Source organism: Salvia miltiorrhiza, chromosome 6 (assembly GCF_028751815.1).
Source record: "Salvia miltiorrhiza cultivar Shanhuang (shh) chromosome 6, IMPLAD_Smil_shh, whole genome shotgun sequence".
Classification (NCBI taxonomy): Eukaryota; Viridiplantae; Streptophyta; class Magnoliopsida; order Lamiales; family Lamiaceae; genus Salvia; species Salvia miltiorrhiza.
The window spans coordinates 36,971,167-36,980,701 of record NC_080392.1 but is presented as its reverse complement, the minus strand read 5'-3'; the positions used below and the strand labels follow the sequence as shown (position 1 = coordinate 36,980,701).

At 34.1% G+C, this 9,535-nt stretch overlaps 1 long non-coding RNA gene across 6 annotated transcripts; it reads right to left on the bottom strand.

Moving 5' to 3' along the window:
• Positions 1–963: 963 nt before the first annotated feature.
• Positions 964–3,976, bottom strand: LOC130989366 (uncharacterized). Of its 6 annotated transcripts, none has more exons than XR_009090593.1 (3): positions 3,402–3,967; positions 2,542–3,321; positions 964–2,274 (listed from the first exon to the last, which is right to left on the bottom strand). It is a non-coding gene; the product is annotated as an uncharacterized LOC130989366 (long non-coding RNA). The 6 variants fall into 6 exon arrangements; XR_009090595.1 differs by having other exon boundaries at positions 964–2,934; positions 3,242–3,321; positions 3,402–3,947; XR_009090592.1 differs by having other exon boundaries at positions 965–1,574; positions 1,842–3,321; positions 3,402–3,976.
• Positions 3,977–9,535: the final 5,559 nt, after the last annotated feature.

Below are 9,535 nucleotides of genomic sequence, written 5' to 3'. Positions count from 1 at the left end.
TATTAAGTACAAAGTTAAATGTGAAAGATATTCAATTATTAATAATCATATTTGTACGAAAATATAACCAATAAAAATTAAGGTCCCTACATAACATAACAATATACCGTAATAGAAATCAGGATCATTTAATTACACAAAACTATAGAATAATTTTATTCCTAAAAACATAATACTTATTGGAGCTATAAAAAAAATCTAAAACCCATGAGAAGTTAGATAACTCATTTTATGCAATATAACTCATTGTATACTTAAATTGACTAATATATTGAAAAAGATGTCAATTTTGGTTATTTTTTTTTTTACAATTAAGCAACAAATAGCATTCAATTATCAAGTTAGATAATTAGGAACGGCTTTTTACATTTCTTTTTAGTATTTGGGTAAAATACTTTAGTTTATTAATGTAGTAGCCAGCTCTTTTTTTTTTGTTTTTTTTTTTTGATCGGGCAAAGTCATGTTAGATGTTAGTAATTAGTTTCCCCATCCACTCCAAGAACCACCTTATCTCTCCATTCACCAAAATCCAGATATTTAATTATTGCATCCTCCAGTAATGTTAATCCAGCTGAGATTCTGAATTAGATATTAGATATTTCCACGTTGATTTATTTAACAGCTGAGATTCTGAATTAGATATTAGATACTTCCACGTTGATTTATTTTCCAGAATGATAACTGACTTAGCAAAGTCAGGTTATTAATTTTATATGCTATAGAATATTGTTTCTATCTATTATTATTTTATATGCTATAGAATATTGTTTCTATCTATTATTGTTACTTGAGTCGTGGATTTATTCCGACTTGTTAATCTAATTAAATCTACGGATTTAATTTAGATATTAGACGACATGTGAAGCGAATTGAATCTACGGATTTGATCTAGAATTAGCAGGCAAGAAATTAGATATCGAAATACGAGATTTATTAGAGTAACTAGTATTCGACTACAAACACGCGATATTAGCATAACTCGAATTGGATTTAGAGATACACGATGATATCAAAACTCGGAGTTAATATTACAGATGCACAAAGAAAAATACAGGACATAAGGATTTGTTCCTAGTTACAATACAACTTTTACTCCTACTACATAGCTAATACAATCATCACTCACTTCCAATTTCCTACTCACTACCTGCTAACAAAAGAGAGGAAAAGAAAGAAAAAGAAATGTGTGCCATGTGTGCAGAATAGCTGCAACAGCAGCCTTCACCTCCATCTGCACCAAGCCACTCCCCCATCCCTTAAAACATGCCAAGGCACGCTTAGGGTGTCAATCAGCCACCCTATGACAGCCATCTCCTCAGTCAACCACCCTACACCTGCTGCCCATCTTTTAAGCATGTCATAGAAGAGTAGATACTCCCATTTAGCTAACTCTCTCCTTCAATAAGTCAGCCATCCAACAAACTCCCTTATTCAGTCTTTGTTCACCAGCAATCAAGGGAGTGAACCGATTTTCCAGCTGCCAAGTTTCGGATAGTTTACCTCCTACACATCAATAACAGCAGCCACCAACACAAACTCATGCAAGGTATATACTATCTCAGTTACTCTTCATGCTACATGATTCACACCAATAAGCATATCTTCAGATTTAAATATTTAGAGTAAAGCATGAAGTGAATGGCATGACACTAGAATTTTTTTATGTGAGACAAGTGCCTTAAGTAAAGTTTAGCAGATTGACTCTTGAACACAAACACCCAATACTGCAATAGCATTTATGAGATTCATAGAATACTAGTTTCCAAGAGATTTACTTTCGCACCGAACTAGAAATCATAGCTTGCTTCTTCACGATTATATACTAAGAGTTAGGGCCGAACCTTTGTCTATGAGGTAAGCGAGATCAGGCGGAGGCAGGCTGCCCTGTTCGTCAAGGTATATACTATCTCAGTTACTCTTCATGCTACATGATTCACACCAATAAGCATATCTTCAGATTTAAATATTTAGAGTAAAGCATGAAGTGAATGGCATGACACTAGAATTTTTTTATGTGAGACAAGTGCCTTAAGTTCAGTTTAGCAGATTGACTCTTGAACACAAACACCCAATACTGCAATAGCATTTATGAGATTCATAGAATACTAGTTTCCAAGAGATTTACTTTCGCACCGAACTAGAAATCATAGCTTGCTTCTTCACGATTATATACTAAGAGTTAGGGCCGAACCTTTGTCTATGAGGTAAGCGAGATCAGGCGGAGGCAGGCTGCCCTGTTCGTCAAGGTATATACTATCTCAGTTACTCTTCATGCTACATGATTCACACCAATAAGCATATCTTCAGATTTAAATATTTAGAGTAAAGCATGAAGTGAATGGCATGACACTAGAATTTTTTTATGTGAGACAAGTGCCTTAAGTTCAGTTTAGCAGATTGACTCTTGAACACAAACACCCAATACTGCAATAGCATTTATGAGATTCATAGAATACTAGTTTCCAAGAGATTTACTTTCGCACCGAACTAGAAATCATAGCTTGCTTCTTCACGATTATATACTAAGAGTTAGGGCCGAACCTTTGTCTATGAGGTAAGCGAGATCAGGCGGAGGCAGGCTGCCCTGTTCGTCAAGGTATATACTATCTCAGTTACTCTTCATGCTACATGATTCACACCAATAAGCATATCTTCAGATTTAAATATTTAGAGTAAAGCATGAAGTGAATGGCATGACACTAGAATTTTTTTATGTGAGACAAGTGCCTTAAGTTCAGTTTAGCAGATTGACTCTTGAACACAAACACCCAATACTGCAATAGCATTTATGAGATTCATAGAATACTAGTTTCCAAGAGATTTACTTTCGCACCGAACTAGAAATCATAGCTTGCTTCTTCACGATTATATACTAAGAGTTAGGGCCGAACCTTTGTCTATGAGGTAAGCGAGATCAGGCGGAGGCAGGCTGCCCTGTTCGTCAAGGTATATACTATCTCAGTTACTCTTCATGCTACATGATTCACACCAATAAGCATATCTTCAGATTTAAATATTTAGAGTAAAGCATGAAGTGAATGGCATGACACTAGAATTTTTTTATGTGAGACAAGTGCCTTAAGTTCAGTTTAGCAGATTGACTCTTGAACACAAACACCCAATACTGCAATAGCATTTATGAGATTCATAGAATACTAGTTTCCAAGAGATTTACTTTCGCACCGAACTAGAAATCATAGCTTGCTTCTTCACGATTATATACTAAGAGTTAGGGCCGAACCTTTGTCTATGAGGTAAGCGAGATCAGGCGGAGGCAGGCTGCCCTGTTCGTCAAGGTGGAGGAGCCTTCCTCCGATAGCCCTGAAACAGCGAGAAAGGGGCGGACACCCCGTTTCATGAGCGGATTTCCGCGAGAGAAATATGAGAGTTGGGGGTCGAACCTTGAGAGGTTTGGGCAGAGAACAGAGATGGTGTTGAAAAGCAACACGGGTCGATGGAGGCTATGAGTGACTGCTCCGATACGCCGAATATCTAGCAACGGCGGCAGCAGCGGCCCCGCTCGCTGGTCTCTCAGTGACGGCGGCGGTGACGATTTCTGGTGGAGGAGAAATTAGGGCTCGCCCTTTCTCCTCGAGCATATGTAATTGAGAGGATAGACATAGAAAGGCAGAGAAGATGGTTGACGGAGAGCCAGCCGACGTTCGCCGGATCCCAGTTCTTCAACGGCGGCGGCGATTTATGATGGGAGAAATTAGGGCTCTTGTTGGTGTGATTTCTGAGGGATTCACTCGAGAGGTGAAGGCGTAAGAGAGAAGCAGACAGGGTCGCGCCGACCGATTGTGCGGCGACCTTGCCAGATTTGCAAAAGCAGCAGACGCGGCGGCGAAATTTTGAAAGTTGGACTCTCGGTCTTGAATTCTGAAAAACACGTTTGAGATTTGAGAGAGAGAGAAATCGATAGGCCGATGTTTCAGCCGTGTTCGAGGGAAAAGGGAAGGAGATTTGGGCCTTTACTTGGGCCTCTTTTTATATGGGTTGAGATTATTTATCTCACATAAGCTGATTTTATGTCTGGGCCCTCATTCTTATTTAGGAGGCTGAACTTTTGAATTGGAATGAATTGTTTGATTTAATAATTTACCAACCCAGAGTTCTTATTAATTGGGCTGCCTAATATTGCTCCCATTAATAATTGAATTGCCTATTACTATTTAGCCCGATAAAGACTAGTCTAGATTAATCTATTAATTGAATTTAGCTAATTATAATTATAGATTAATTCAGAATGAGGTTATTAACTAGTAAGCGGGTTAGTATACCCTAAGATGAGTGGATTAATTAAGATTAACAATCCGATCTCATAAGACGAGCTTTGACCCAATATTTGCATTAATAATTAAAGGAATATGAGCCATGCATATTTATTTTACGCATTCTCATTTATTTGAGAATTTTCATCGAGCTAAGGCTTGACCTTATGTTCTCGCATTCAAGGTTAAGCGCAAGAGTAAGAGCTAGTCAATGAGTTACTGAACTGTAGCAAAGCTTCACTATCAGGTGGGCATTACTTTCATATATATCAAATGAGTTTCATATTACAGTTGAACAAGTTATTTCATGACAAAATCTTTGAATTGAAGTTATTTCAAGTATGGTCTTGCCATAAAATGTTTCAATTTCAGTATGATATCTATCTGATGTGGCTTTGCCAGTTATGTAATCGAATTCGGGTCTTGAGCAGTTGATAGCTATCCTGCCAGGGCTAGTGTACACCAGTGATCGTGAGTCATCTAGCGGGTTGGCCGGTCAAGTGACCGTGAGAGGTGGCCACCTCTCCGGCACAAAGTTTCAGATATGATAGATTACAAGAGAACTTAGTCTGCAGACGAACCTTAAGAATCACAAATGAATTTAGTAAGCTTGGGCCTTTTAGCTAAAACTCCCTTGTTGTACTGTTTATGATGGCATGACAATTTATAGTTTTTACGCAATGATGTGTATATTTAGGCATACGTGCCCACTGAGTACTCTCGTACTCAGCCCTGCATATATTTCTAAATGTGTAGGTTGAGCCGTGGCTGATGAAGATGAAGTGAAGAGCGGAGCTTTTGTCATAAGTTAAATGAATGAACTCTTGGATACATGTCTTCATACATGTAATCAGATTATGTTATTCTGCTGCATACTCTTAGGTTTTATGTCCTTTTAGTTAAGTCGGATTCATCTGAACTTACAAGTATGTTTGAGTCTTTGTGACTAAACATCAGTTATATTATGATTTTTCCCTTCTTCAACAATTAGTTTAGTTCGATCCTCTATTATTTTGTTCACTCCCTTTCTACCGCCATTAATAATTGTGTCCTTAGTTACGATTTCCTGGCTTAATTATCCTTAATTAAGTCCGGTCGTGACAATTAATAATTCCCAGGTTTCAAAAAACAAATCATGACATCATTGAAGAGTTTAAATTTATGTTTTAATATAACCAAAACTCTATATTAATTATTTTATATCTTATATATAACGATCATGATCATCAAATATACAATTTATATAAAACTAAGTCTGCAATCTATGATCCAAAAAAGAAGTTGTTATCTAATAAGTGTCTTATTTCAAAAAGCATGTAAATTCCTAACATACTAAGTTTTGTAAATTAATAATTAGTAACATTACAATAATGTTTTAAATATAACAATATTATAACTGATTTAAATGTATAAATAAATATAGTAACAATTTAATCATATAACTAAATATGGGTCAGAACAGAAAATACAAATTTGGCCCAGCCAATAATATTTTTATATTTTACATCTAAAAAGTAAATTTAAAATTTGAATTATGATTTATTATCTATTTTACATTTTTTATTTATTGTGTTTCAAAAAAGTCAATTATTATGTTGATATTGATACATCAAGTGATTACCAATAATCCTCAATTTAATTAAATAAGTTATATATATGTTTTAATTCATCATTGTGGTTGACATCGACAAAGATTTATTTATAAATATTATATTAAAGTTTATATGCAACAGTTTTCAAATATTGAAAGTATATATACATAAAGAATATATATTAAGATGAAGCCATGTCTAGTTATTATTTTTTAAATATGCATTATAATTAAAATTAATGGTCTAAATTAGCATACAAATATGTATCAACTATTACACTTAATGCTGCGATTTTAATGACAACGAAAATAAAATTAAATAAAGGGTTAATTGCCCCTAAATACACCATCTTTCCTTGAATTCTATAATTGCACATCACCTTTAAAATCCGCCCCTAAATACACCACTTTTCCTTGAATTCTACAATTGCACATCACTTTTAAATCCGCCCCAAAATACATCACCTTTATATTTTTTCTGTTTTTGCACATGACTAAAAAATCCTCAAGAAATAAATTAAAGTGTTAATTTATAAATTTAAATATCTTTTTAGCAGCGGAAATATAATAAAATAAAATTCTTTATAAAGTTTAAAATCATATATATATATATATATATATATATATATAAGTATTTTCGTAAAGAAATAAATTCTCTAATAAATTTTTTGAAAGAACTTGAATTAAAAAAATAAACAAGTCATGACATTAAGAAAATTAAATGAAACTTTTATTTTAATAAATTTCACACGAATTCGATATAATTTGGAATTTAGAGTTACAATAATCAAAAGTACCACATGAATAATATAATGAGTTTGAAAGAAATATTTTTTTTTTAAAATTTTAAAAAAGGTTCGACGCGCCCATTCGACTCTACACGCGCCTCCAATGTCATTTACCTGAAATATTAAATATGGGATAAGCATACATAGTATACTTAGTGTGGGAACATGCAATTATTGTCCACGTTAATAAAATGGTAACACATACGATCATAACATTCAAAACGACACAGTTTTGCCAATCTGGAAGCCACGTCATTTAAAGTAGTAACACCCTAATCTAATTGATCACTAATTTCTTAGCAACAAAAACTGCAACTAACACAGGCAATTGTAGCAAATAATAAGCAATCGAATATCGTATCCACAGAGACTGTAAAACCAAAATTACTTTAGCTATTCCCTAAACAGACACTCACAGTAGACAGGCAAAGCAAATAAGACGGTGAATCAAATACTAAACTTAATAAAAAAAATCTAAACAGCAGAAAAACAATGATAAATAAATCAAATATTAAAAGACTCTGACCCTAGGGATGTACTTTTACTAATTAATTACATGCATTTAATCTATTGATTCAATTACCAATTTAATCCAACCCTGATGCGAGATCACAGAACTATTCACAAGCTTCTCTAACGAACACCTATGAAAGTAGATTAATTTACCCCCTTCACATTCAAGACTCCAAGGAATAAATAAACTCTCAAGCGTACACAAAGAATAGCTCCCTATAGTTTCACCTATCCCATTCAAGTGTCAAGGCTACTTCTATAACATGCATTCCTGAATCGGCTGAACAATTATTGCATTCAAGACTCAAACTGAACAACTAGACATGTAAATTATTGGCCAAATAATTCACAAAAAATTAAGCACCAGGAATCACGAATCACAAGTTGTAGGACAAATTGATATCAATAAATCAAGTACACATATTTAACTAATTATGTACAAACCCTAGGTTCAGATAAAAGAACTAGCCAAACATAATAAAAGAAAGCAAAAACATAATTAATGAGAACGCAATTGAAAGAACTGAATTAAATAAAACTCTGAATAAAACAATTGTAGCGACTTGAATCTTCAATCTTGTGGAAATCCAATCCAAGCTGTAAAAACTGGAAAGCAATAATTATCTAAAGCTATGAAACTGAGAAAATAAAGTTGGGAACTGAAAAATAAAGTCTGGGAACTCTAGATAGGTCTAAATAAGATCTATTTATAGTGTCAGGGTAAAAAACAGTGTTTGGAACCCAGAAGAACTCTAAAAATCAGAAAATCTCGCAAAACCGCCCAATTCGGCGGTCAAACTCGGCGGTCGCCGAGTTGACCGCCGTTTTTGTGCTGAAAAATGACCAAATTCGGCGCCCGCTGAATTTAACACTCGCAGTGCAAAACAGAAAGAGAGATTTCAGCGACCAACTCGGCGGTCGCCGTTTAGGTCGCCGAATTTCTTCTTCAAAATGCCCATTTTCGGCGGTCAAAGTCGTTGACCGCCGAGTTTTAACTGCTGCGCGCGATATTTTTGTTTTGGCCATAACTTTCTCGTCCAAACTCCGATTTATGACCCGTTTGCGCTCACGAACTCGTATCGAGACGATCTACAACTTCTATTTCAGAACAATTTGCCAAATTCGAACTAAATAAACCTGAAAATTCCTTCAAAGTTCGAGTAAGAATCATGTTTCACAAGATAAAGCAATTTAAGCACAAAACAATCATCCAACACTCAATTTCCTATAAAATTATCATCATATGAACATTAAAAACCATGGAAACATGAGTGTTATCACTAATTAAAGTGTTAAATATAAATTTAAATATCTTTTTAGCAGCGGAAATATAATAAAATAAAATTATTTATAAAAATAAATAAAGAATTTTATTTTATTATATTTCCGCTGCTAAAAAGATATTTAAATTTATAAATTAACACTTTAATTTATTTCTTGAGGATTTTTTAGTCATGTGCAAAAACAGAAAAAATATAAAGGTGATGTATTTTGTGGCGGATTTAAAGGCGATGTGCAATTATAGAATTTAAGGAAAGGTGGTGTATTTAGAAGCGGATTTTAAAGGTGATGTGCAATTGTAGAATTCAAGGAAATGTGATGTATTTAGGGGCAATTAACCCTTAAATAAAATAAGTACCCCCTCCCCAAAAAACAAAATTAGCACCTAAACAATAATTATTAATTAATCATATAATACATGAACCACACAAATTTATTCACATTATTAATTAATCATGTAAAATATTCATTTTATATTCGCAATTATTGATATTAAAAAGATAGTATACTTCCCTCACAATTATTAAAATACTCTCGTTTATATTATTCATTTCAGATAAAATAATTGTGAGGGAAGTATACATTCTCACAATTATTGTTTAATCATATAAAATATTGTTAACCTTTATCGTTAGAGATTTATTGTTAAATTGTTTTCCCTCTACTGTGCAATATCAAGATCCCTTTATCTTGTGATTTTGGTGAAAACGACACGTTGTATTATAATTATTTATTTAATAATGATAAGAAACTACGCGGTTTTGAATTTTGGTGCACACAGAGATGCCTTTCTTTTGAGTTTTGAAAACAAATTATTATATCTCCAAAAATGCAGTACAACTTTACTTCTTTTTTTTTGCTTGCAGATTTCTGAAAGGCAAAATGGAGTACAATTTAAACAACCCTAATTCTAATTGTAAACTAAAGCAGCGCCGCTTCTATTCCTCTCCCTTCATCTTCTCTCTACATCTTTTCAATGTCTTCATTCTCTCTGTCTCCTTTTCTCCATTAATACCTCCCTCTCACCCTCTCGGCTCCTCTTGCGCCGCGTCGCGCCGGCGCCGTTGCTGGAATCGGCGCCTCTCTCTCTG